Source organism: Petaurus breviceps, unplaced genomic scaffold, assembly GCF_028583685.1.
Source record: "Petaurus breviceps papuanus isolate PSGF00001 unplaced genomic scaffold, PetGlider_PUasm1.0 90769, whole genome shotgun sequence".
NCBI lineage: Eukaryota > Metazoa > Chordata > Mammalia > Diprotodontia > Petauridae > Petaurus > Petaurus breviceps.
The window spans coordinates 3,883,972-3,894,334 of record NW_027187341.1 but is presented as its reverse complement, the minus strand read 5'-3'; positions in this window follow the sequence as shown (position 1 = coordinate 3,894,334).

The following is a 10,363-nucleotide window of genomic DNA, read 5'->3' as shown; positions in this document are numbered from 1 at the left end:
GTCTACAACTACTGAGAAAAGTTTCATAAGTTACAATTATTGTTTTTACTTGTAGGAATGTTGATAGTTCAACTCTGATAAGTTCCTTATGATTTCTTTTCCCTGTTTACCTTCTCATGCTTTTCTTGATTCCTGTATTTGAATGTCAAATTTTCTATTCAACTCTGCTTTTTTTTCAGCAAGAATGCTTGAAAGCCCTCTATTCCACTGAATGACCATATTTTCCCCTGAAACATGATACTCAGGTTTGCTGGGTAGGTGACTCTTGCTTTTAATCCCAGCTCCTTTGCCCTTGGGAATATCATATTCCAAGCCCTTCGATCCCCCAGTGTAGAAGCTGCCAGATCCTGGGTAATCCTGATTGTGTTTCCACAATATTCAAATTGTTTCTTCCTGGCTGCTTGTAATATTCTGTCCTTAATCTGGGAATTCCAGAATTTGGCTATAATATTCCTAGGAGTTTTCTTTTGGGGATCTTTTTCAGGAGGTGATCAGTGGATTCTTTCAACCTCTATTTTGCCCTCTGGTACTAAAACATCAGGGCAGTTTTCTTTGAGAACTTCCTGGAGGATGCTTTCTAGGCTCTTACTTTGGTCATGGCTTTCAGGTAGTCCAAAATTTTTTAAATTATCTCTCCTGGATCTATTTTCCAGGTTAGTGGTTTTTCCCATGAGATATTTCACATTGCCTTCTATTCTTTTATATGTTTGGATCTGTTTAACAGCATCTTTATTTCTCATAGAGTCATTAGCTTCCATTTGCTCCAATCTAATTCTGAAGCAATGATTCTCCTCATTGAGCTTTTGAGATTCTTTTTCCATCTGGCAAATATGCCTTTTTAAGGCATTCTTCTCCTCATTGCCTTTTTGAGCCTCCTTTGCCATTTGAGTCAGTTTGTTTTTTAAGGTATTATTTTCCTCAGTCAGGCTGTTGACTCTCATTTCATAATTTTCTTGCATTGTTCTCATTTCTCTTCCCAATTTTTCTTCCACTTCTCTTATCTGCTTCTTAAGGTCCTGTATGACCTGTAACCAGCTTGTATTTTCCTTTGAAGCTTTTGGTGCAGGAGTTCTGACTTCACTCTTTTCCTCCTGTTCCATGCTTTGCTCCTTTTTGTCCCCAAAATAGGAGTGTATTGTTGGAATCTTCTGTCTGCTTTGTTTCCTCTGCCTGCTCATTTTGCCACTCAATTACTTGACCTTTGAACTTTTTGCCACAGTAGGGCTCTGCCACCAGACATGGGAGCTTTTGTCCCAAACACTGGGGTTTTCTCAGCTGCCAGAGGTAGTAGGTGGGTGTTCTCTCTGAAGTCTCACATGCTCTGGCAAGCTGGACACACACACCAGGACCTCCACCCTAGACTGCAATCCAGATCCAAGCAGGTTAAAGCAAAGGCGATTACCCATCAGACTGGTTCTTGGTCCCCCTACACTCTGCAGGCCAGGAGCTGAAGCTGCCACGTGGAGCTGGCTGGATGTGCTGGTGTCTCAGTGGCTTCTCGCCCCAGGGGTTAAAACCACGTGCTCCCACTTACTGGTCCCAAAGTCCAGACTGCATTGGCCTCTCACTTTGTCCTTTGCATCTATTTGTTGATAAACCTGGAAACTGCCACAGTTGCTGCTGTTCTGGAGTCTCTCTCCCCGAGGCTAGTCATGCCTGCCGTGGGGCTAAATCCTCGGCTTGGTGCTGGGCTCAGCTCCCAGAGAGCTGGGCTGGATTCCTGCTGGGCTGTCCTCAGTGGGAGGTTAGCTTCTCTGTGTCATTTTGTGGGTTCTGCAGCTCCAAAGTTTGTTTAGAGTCCCCTTTTTACATGGATTGGGGAAGGTGGAACCTGGAGCAGAGGGGAGGTCGTGCTTCTACTCTGCCATCTTGGCTCTGCCCCCTGAATGTTGTTTCAAGGGAATATTTTATCTCACTTTCTTCAGAGGTGATTTAATGAAAAATTCCCTTGTTATCGAAACTACTAGTCATAAATCTGCCTCTTAAAAAATTCCGCAAGATAAATCAGGTTTAGATTTATCAAGATTCAATTCATATTTTTGTCCTAACATTGAAAACTCATAGCAAATTAATTTCATTCATTCATTCATTGCTTTTGTAATGAGTTTACTCTTTTACTGACTAAATGGGACAAGTACTATGCTGGTCAGTGGCAGAATGGGTCAAACAGGGAAGACCAAGAAAAATTTAAGAGTCTCTGACCTCAGAGAATTTACTATCTGCTGGAACGGGAAATACAATAAGCTAATTACACAAATAGATTCAATCCACAGTTCTTTGCGGTGGTCACCCTGACAATATCAAGATATAAAAGCATGGAGTTTAGAGCAGGGAGAAGTTATTGATGGAGGTAGAGTGGCACAGCTGAAGGAGGAATGGATATATAATGACAGACATGTATTTGAAATCTGATTTTGCTCCTCACTACTTATGTATCCTTATACAAGTAACTGAACCTTCTTAGACTGGGAATTAGGACTGAGAGTTGTCTTGAATCCTTGTATAGCTAAGAAGAGATAAGTCTATCAAAGTTAGTCATCACACACTGTGACTGTTACTGTGTACAATGTTCTCCTCATTTTGTTCACTTCACTCAGCATCAGTTCATTTGATTCTTACCAGGTTTTTCTCATGTCTGCCTGCTCATTTCTTAAAGGATATTGGTATTCCATTACATTCATATAGCCCAACTTATTCAGTCACCCCCCAACTGATGGACCTCCCCTCAATTTCCAGTTCTTTGTCACAACAAAAAACTTGTGTGTGTGCATGTGCATGTGTGTGTATGTGTGTGTGTGTATGTGGGTCTTTCTCTTTATTTTTAAAGATCCCTTTGGGATACAGACCTTGTAGTAGTATTTGCTGGATAAAAGGGTATGCACCATTTTATAACCCTTTGGGGATAGTTCCAAATTACTCTCCAGAATGGTTAGATCAGTTCACAACCCTACCAGCAATGTATTAATGTTTCCATTTCCCCACATCTTCTCCAACATCTATCATTTTCCTGTTTTGTCATGTTAGCCAATCTGATAGGTATAATTTGTTGCCTCAGAGTTGTTTTGATTTGCATCTGTCTAATCAATAGTGATTTAGACCATTTTTCATGACTATAGATAGCTTGAATTTTTTCCTTTATAAACTGCCTGTTCATATTCTTTGATCATTTGTCAATTGGAGAATGTCTTGTATTCTTATAAATTTCACTCAGTTCTCTGAAAATCTTAGAAATGAGGCCTCTATTAGAAATACTAGCTGTAAAAATTCTTCCCCAGTTTTCTGTTTCCCTCCTAATCTTGATTGCATTGGCTTGGTTCATACAAAGTTTTTCAATTTAATGTGATCAAAATGATCCATTTTGAATTTCATAATGTTCTCTATATATTGTTTGTATTCTCACCCTCTTTATAAACCTGACAGGTAAAAAAAAAACTCCTTGCTCCCCCAGTTTGCTTATATTATCAGCCTTTATATCTAAATTGTGTATCCATTTGACTTTATCTTGGTATATGGAGTAAAATATTGGTCTATACTTAATTTCTGCCATATTATTTTCCAGTTTTCCCAGCAGTTTTTGTCAAATAGTGAGTTCTTGTCCCAGAAGTTGGAGTTTTTGGGTTTATCAAACAATAGATTACTACACTCATTGACTACTGTGTCTTGTATACCTAACATTCCACTGATCTACCACTCTATTTCTTGAGCAGTACCAAGTAGTTTTGATGACTGCTACTTTATAGTACAAATTAAGAGCTGGTATGCCTAGGCCATGTTCCCTAGCATTTCTTTTCATTATTCCCTTGATATTCTGGACCTTTCCTGTTCCAGAAGAATTTTGCTGCTTTTTTCTAGCTCTATAAAACAATTTCTTGGTAGACTGATTGGTATGGCACTGAATAATTAAATTGATTTAGGTAGAATTGTGATTTTTATTATATTAGGCTGGTCTACCCATGAGGAACTGATGCTTTTCCAATTATTTAAATCTGATTTTATTTGTGTGAAAAGTGTTTTATAATTGTGTTCATATAGTTCCTGGGTTAGTTTTTGGCAGTAGACTTCCAAATATTTTATAATGTCTACAGGAACTTTAAATGGAATTTCTCTTTCTATCTCTTGCTGTTGGGTTTTGCAAGTAATAAATAGAAATGTCAAGGATTTATGTGGGTTGATTTTATATCCTGCAAATTTGTCAAAGTTATTTCTTATTTCAAGTAGTTTTTTACTTGATTGTCTAGGATTCTTTAAGAATATCACCATATCATCTGCAAAGAGTGATAGCTTTGTTTCTTCTTTGCCTATTCTAATTCCTTCAATTTCTTTTTCTTCCCTTATTGCTAAAGCTAACATCTCTAGTCCCATATTGAATAGCAGTGGTGATAATGGACATCCTTGTTTCACATCTGATCTTATTGGAAATGTTTCTAGTTTATCCCGATTACATATAATACTTGCTGATGGTTTTAGATGTTACTTAGCATTTTAATGAAGACTCTATTTATTCCTATGCTCTTTAGTGTTTTTAATAGGAATGAGTGTTCCATTTTGTCAAAAGTTTTTTTTCTTCTGCATCTATTGAGATAATCATATGATCTCTGTTAGTTTTGTTGTTGATATGACCAATTTTGCTGATACTTTTCCTAATTTTGAAACAGCCTTGCATTCCTGGTATAAATTCTACCTGGTCATAGTGTATTATTTCTGTGATAACTTGCTGTAATCTTTTTGCTAATATTTTTTTTAATTTTGCATCTATATTAATTAAGAAAATTAGTCTACAATTTTCTTTCTCTCTTTTGACTCTTTCCAGTTAGGTATCAGTACCATATTTGTATCCTAAAAGAATTTGGTAGAATTTGTTCTTCACCTATTTTCCCAAATAGTCTATGTAGAATTAGAATTAATTACTCCTTAAATGTTTGATATAATTTGCCTGTAAATCCCTCTGACCCTAGAGAATTTTTCCTGAGTAGTTCATTGATGGCTTGTCCAATTTATTTTTCCCAAATGGGAAAGTATTTTATTTCCTCTTCTGTTAATCTGGACAACTTATATTTTTGTAATATTCATCCATTTCACTGATTGTGAAATTTATTGGCATACAGTTGTGCAAAATAGTTCCAAATGATTGTTTTAATTTCCTCTTCATTGGTAATGAATTCACCCTTTTCATTTTTGATAATCTGGTGCTAGTAATCTGGTTTGCTTCTCTTAAAAAAATAAATTATATGAAGTTTTCTCTATTTTGTTGTTTTATCCCATAAAACCAGCTCTTAGTTTTATTTATTACTTCAATACTTTTCTTAATTACCATTTTATTAATCTCTCCTTTGGTTTTCAGTATTTGTAATTTGGTATTTAATTGGGGATTTTAAATTTTTTTTCTTTTTTGAGTGTTTTTTACTTGCATGCCCATTTCATTGGTCTCTTTCCCTATTTTATTCATGTAAACATTTAGAGATAAAAACCTTACTCCAAGAATTACTCTCACTGCATCCGATAAGTTTTGGTATGTTCATTCATTATTATTCTCTTGGATGAAGTTATTGTTTCTATGATTTGTTGTTTAACCCACTCATTCTTTAGGAGGAGATTATTTACTTTCCATTTAATTTTTCATCAATCTTTCCATGGCCTTTTATTACATGTAATTTTAATTGCGTCATTATCTCAAAAGGATGTATTTAACACCTCTGTCTTTCTGCATTGGATTGTGAGGTTTTATACCCTAGTACATGGTCAATTTTTGTTTAGGTGCCATGTGCTAGTGAGATAAAGGTATTTTCTTTTTTATATTCACTCAATTTTCTCCAGAGTCTACCATATCTAACTTTTCTAAAATTCTATTCACCTACTTAACTTCTTTCTTATTATTTTATGGTTAGTTTTATCTAGTTCAGAGAGGGGTAGGTTGAGGTCCACAACTAGTATAGCTTTGCTTTCTATTTCTTCCCATAACTCCCTTAAGTATTTGGATGCTATACCACTTGGTGAATATGTATTTAGTAATAGTACTTCATTATCTGTGGTGCATTTTAGCAGTATGTAGTTTCTTTTCTTATCTCTTCTAATTAGACATGTTATTGCTTTTGCTTTGTCTGAGGTCAGGATTGCTATCATTGCTTTATCTTTTTTCTTCAGCTAAGGCATAACTTTCTACTCCAGCCTTTTACCCTTACCCTGTATGTATTCCTCTGCTCCACCAGTGTTTATTGTAAACAGCATTATGTAGGATTCTGGGTTTTAATCCACTGTGTTATCCCATTTACAGTCATGATTACTATCCATGCCTTTCTCTTCATCCTATCCAACTCCTCTCTCCTGTTTATGCTTTTCTTTCTCTGTTCTCTCTTTCCCTCATCACTAGAGTTGTACTTTTGACCACCATCTCCCTCAAATTGCCCTCCCTTCTATCTCACCTTCCCTTTTCTTTCCCCTTTCCCATCCTAATGATCAAGTTAGATTTCTGTACTTGAGGATGTTATACCCTCTTCTGTCAATTCTGATGTGAGTAAAGTTCAAACAATGCTCATCTTCTGTCTTTCCCTCTACTGTAGTAGGTCTGTAATGCAATTTCCCTCTACTGTAGTAGGTGTGTAATGCAATTTATCCTTTTCTGCCTCCTTCTTTCCTCTTCTCCCATTATAATCCCTTTTCACCACTTAATTAGATTTTTTTATATAATCACATCAAAGTCACCTTAAATCCATCCCCTCTGTCTATGTATATACCTTCTAAGTGTCATAATAAAGATATAATGCTCAAGAGTTATGAGTATTATTTTTCAATGTAGGGATGTAAACAATTTGCCCTTATTGAATAACATTTTTTTTTCTTTTCTGTTTACTTTTATATGCCTCTCTTGAGTCATGTGTTTGAAGAACAAATTTTCCATTGGGTTCTGGTCTTTTCATCAGTAAAGTCTGGAAGTTCCCTGTTTCATTGAATGTCCATCTCCTTGCCTGAAAGATTATACTAAATTTCACTTGGTAGTTGATCCTGGGTTATAATCCAAACTCCTTTGTCTTATGTAATATCATATTCCAAGTCCCCTTATCTTTTAATGTAGAAGCTGCAAGGTCCTGTGCAATACTGACTGTGTTCTATGGTATGTGAATTGTTTCTTTCTGGCTGCTTATGGTATTTTCTACTTGACCAGATAATTCTAGAATTCAGCTACAATATTCCTTGGCATTTTCAACTTGAGATCTCTTTCAGGAGGTGCTCTGTGGTTTCTTTTGATGACTATTTCATCCTCTGGTTCTAGGAGTTAGAGGCAGTTTTTCTTGATGATTTCTTGGAAGATACTATCCAGGCTCTTGTTCTGATCATGGTTTTCAGGTAGACTAATAATTTTTAAATTATCTCTCCTAGATCTATTTTTCAGGTCAACTCTTTTTTCAATTAGGTATTTTATGTTCTCCTATTTTTCCATTCTACTGATTTTGTTGAACTGATTCTTTCTCTTGAATGAAGTTACTGTTTCTATAATTTCTTGTTTGACCCACTCATTCTTTAGGATTAAATTATTTATGGGGCAGCTAGGTGATGCAGTGAGTAAGAGCGCTGGCCCCAGAGTTGGGAGGACCCAGGAATCACCTCAGATACTTAACACACACACACACACACACACACACACACCTGGCTGTGTCACCTTGGGCAAGTTACTTAACCCCAATTGCTTTTAAAAAAAGATTAAATTATTTAGTTTCCAATTAGTTTTTAGTCTATCCTTCCATGGACCTTTATTACATATATTTTTTTATTCCATCATGATCTGAGAAGGATGCATTTAATATTTCTGCCTTTCTACAGTGAACTGTGAGGTTTTTATGCCCTAGTACCTGGCCAATTTTTGCGTGTGTGCCATATACTGTTGAGAAGGAGGCATATTCCTTTTTATCTCCATTAAATTTTCTCCAGAGGTCTACCATATCTATATTTTGTAAGATTCTATTCACTTTCTTAACTTCTTTCTGTTTATTTTGAGGTTAGATTTATCAAGTTCAGAGAAGCAGGAAATTGAGGTCCCCCACTAGTATAGTTTTGCTATCGATTTCTTCCTCTAGCTCCCTTAACTTCTAGAAATTTGGAGGCTGTGCCACTTGGTGAATAAATGTTTGGTAATGATACTGCTTCATTTTCAATGGTGCCTTTTAGCAGGATATAGTTTCTTTCCTTATCATTTTTAATTAGATGTATTTTTGCTTTTGCTTTGTCTGAGATAAGGATTGCTACCCCTGCTTTTTTTTGCTTTAGCTGAGTTATAATATATTTTACTCTAGCCTTTTACCTTTAGCCTGTGTATATCCCCCTGTTTCAAATATGTTTCTTGTAAACAGCATATGGTAGGATTATGCTTTTTAATCCATTCTGCTAACTGCCTCTGTTTTATGGGAGAGTACATCCCATTCACATTCACAGTTATGATTACTATCTGTGTTTTTCCCTCCATCCTATTCCCTCCCCTGTTTATGCTTTTATTTCTCCCTTCTCCCTTCCCATCCTTAAAAGTTTTCCTTTTGACTGCCACCTCACTCAGTATTCCCTCCTTATCAGCCCCACTCCCTATTCTTACCCTTCCCCCTTACTACTTCTTCCCTCCCTTCTAACCATCCCCCCATTTTATTAGCCCTTCTCCCATCCTACTGCCTGTAGGGTATGATAGATTTTTATACTTAATGTAGTATATTATTTCTGCCTTGAACCAAGATTGACTAGAGTAAATCTCATGCAATGCTCCTCTCCCTCCCTCTTTCCCTATATTATAAGTTTTATGTCTCTTCATGATAGAGTCCTATACTTAAATGATTATGTTATTCCCTCTTTACACCATAACCAATGAGGGCAAAGCTCATATAATGTTCATCTCCCTCCCTTCTTTCCCTCTACTAAATATTTTTATACCTCTTGGTGGGGCATAATTTACCCTTTTCTGCTTCATTCTTTCCTCTTCTCCCATTGAGGTCCCTTTGCACCCCTTAATAAGTTTTTTTTTTATCATCATTTTCTTTAATTTATACCCACACCCTCTATTTTTCTATATTCCCTTTAGATGTCGCAATAAATATACAATTCTCAATATTAACAGGTAGCAGCTTCCCATATAGAGATGTAAACAGTTTGCTCTTATTAAATAACAAGTTATGTGTGTATGTGTGTGTTTGTGTTTTCCCTGTTTACCTTTCTATGTCTCTCTTGAGTCTTGTATTTGGAGATCGAATTTTCCACTTAGCTCTGGCTTTTTCATCAGGAAGGTCTGGAAGTCTCTTATTTCATTAAATTGCCATCTCCTTGCCTGAAAGATTATGCTCAGTTTTGCTGGATGGCTGATCCTTGGTTATAACACAAGCTCTTTTGCCTTACTAAATATCATATTCCATTTCCTCTGATCTTTCAATGTAGAAGCTCCTAGATCCTGTGCAATCCTCACTGTAGTTCCATGATATTTGAATTGTTTCTTTTTGACTGCTGGCAGTATTTTCTCCTTTACCTGATAGTTCTGGAATTTGGCTACAACATTTCATGGAGTTTACAATTTGGGATCTCTTTGAGGAGGTGTCCAGTGATTCTTTTAATATGTCTTTTACCCTCTGGTTCTAGGATCTCTGGGCAGTTTTCCTTGATGAGTTGTTGGAAGATTTTGTCCAGGTTTTTTTTTTATCATGATTTTTTGGTAGATCAATAATTCTTAGATTATTTCTCCAGGATCTGTTTTCCAGGTCAGTCATTTTTCCATTGAGGTATTTTACCTCTTTTTCTAATTTTTCATTCTTGATGTTTTGTTTGACTGGTTCTTGGTGCCTCATAGACATTAGCTTCAGTTTGGTTGTTTCTAATTTTTAGTGAATTGTTTTCCTCAGCTAGTTTTTGTAGCTCCTTTTCCTTATGTTCAGATTTCATTTTTAGGGATTTATTTTCTCCAGTTAGATTTTGAGCCTCTTTTTCCATGTCACACATCTTCCTTTTAAGGAGCTGCTTTCTTCAGTGAAATTTTTTTATATTTTTGCCATTTTAATTTTAAAAGAATTCATCAATTTTATCTTCTGCTCCTCTAATTTCATTTTATAAGTCCTTCTTGAGCTCTTCCAAGAATGCTTTCTGGGTTTGAGACCAGTTCATATTCCTTGTTAAGACTTCAGCTGTGGGTGTAGAGTCAATGCTGTCTCCTTCTGAATTTGATTCTTCTCCTTTGCAATAATAGGATTCTAAAGTCTTTTTCTTTGCAATCTGATTTTTAGCCATTTTGAGGCAGGGCCTTAGCCATACCCCTCCTCTAGGACTCCCAATCTTCACTATCTTAGAATTTGCTATGGGGCAATAATCTCTGTGTCTTCGTGGTCAGAATGGGAATTAGAGCATC